This window comes from Penaeus monodon, chromosome 15 (assembly GCF_015228065.2).
Source record: "Penaeus monodon isolate SGIC_2016 chromosome 15, NSTDA_Pmon_1, whole genome shotgun sequence".
Lineage (NCBI taxonomy): Eukaryota > Metazoa > Arthropoda > Malacostraca > Decapoda > Penaeidae > Penaeus > Penaeus monodon.
The window spans coordinates 2,046,811-2,047,881 of record NC_051400.1 but is presented as its reverse complement, the minus strand read 5'-3'; the positions used below and the strand labels follow the sequence as shown (position 1 = coordinate 2,047,881).

The following is a 1,071-nucleotide window of genomic DNA, read 5'->3' as shown; positions in this document are numbered from 1 at the left end:
CGTTGTTGTCATATGTTTTACTAAGGATTCCATTGTACACGAGGCCTATGTGAGTGTATGTGCAAGTTAATTTGAGTGACTTTCTACCACCGAAGTATGAAAAACGGCGCATGTGTGGAATGATGTTTCTGAAGGGTTCTGTGAAGGCGGCGCGGACAAGAAGCCATTAGGCGATATAACATGGTTGCGTCATTGATCTTGTGGGACCTGCACAGAGCTCACCTGCCGCTGCCTTTACGGCATTGATCTCCGCCTCGAGATATTTTTAAACACAATGGTCTGACGTCACTAGTTTCACGTCATAGCTTGTTATGACGTCATGGCATAACCGACGTGACCAGGTAGGAGTCTTTTTTGGGTCTTTTCTATGTTCTATTAACATTATGATGGCATTTCTATTAACGATTTTCTAAGCAGTTATCTTGAAGCACATTTCTTCAACATGAGTTTTTCCCCTCATTATCATGTTATACGTAATTTAAATGTGAGCAAAATTAGCCTTTTGAATAACTAAACTGATCGGTGTGCACGTCCCCGCTGAGCTAATACGTCAGTTCATTCAGTTCCTCGTCTTCTATTTTTGTCCTGAGTTCGTCTCGTTATTCACAAAGCCTCTTCTTATTTCTTTCTTTTCAACAGGGGGTCCATAAAAGCCTTATAAAATTAATGTCTGTCTTGCATCAAAAAAAAAAATCTTTTGAATCGTCTATTTACACAAGCATACTGAGCATTCACAGCGGCCCGCTTTAGTCTCGAGGCCCGACGACACACACGACGTCTACGGCCATAGTCAGAGTCGCCGGACATACAGTTTCGAAACCGAGAGGTTCGAGACAGTTCGAAACCAGCTGCTTCGAAACCGGGAAGTTCGAGATAGTTCGAAACCAGCTGCTTCGAAACCGGGAAGTTCGAGACAGTTCGAGACCGGCTGCTTCGAAACCGGGAAGTTCGAGACGGACAGCTTCGAAACCTGGATGTCGAGAGGGGCGGCGGACGCGTGTAAAACAGGTAGCAGGCATCCAAAAGGAACTTTCCCCGGGGGAAGCGTGTTTCTATCACAAGGTTGAGGGC

The 1,071-nt window shown here is 45.2% G+C and overlaps 1 protein-coding gene across 1 annotated transcript in view; it reads right to left on the bottom strand.

Moving 5' to 3' along the window:
• Positions 1-380: 380 nt before the first annotated feature.
• Positions 381-1,071, bottom strand: part of LOC119581629 — a gene marked incomplete in the record, with an annotated part of 75,999 nt that continues 75,308 nt past the window's right edge. The window contains 1 exon segment of the mRNA XM_037929750.1: positions 381-1,071.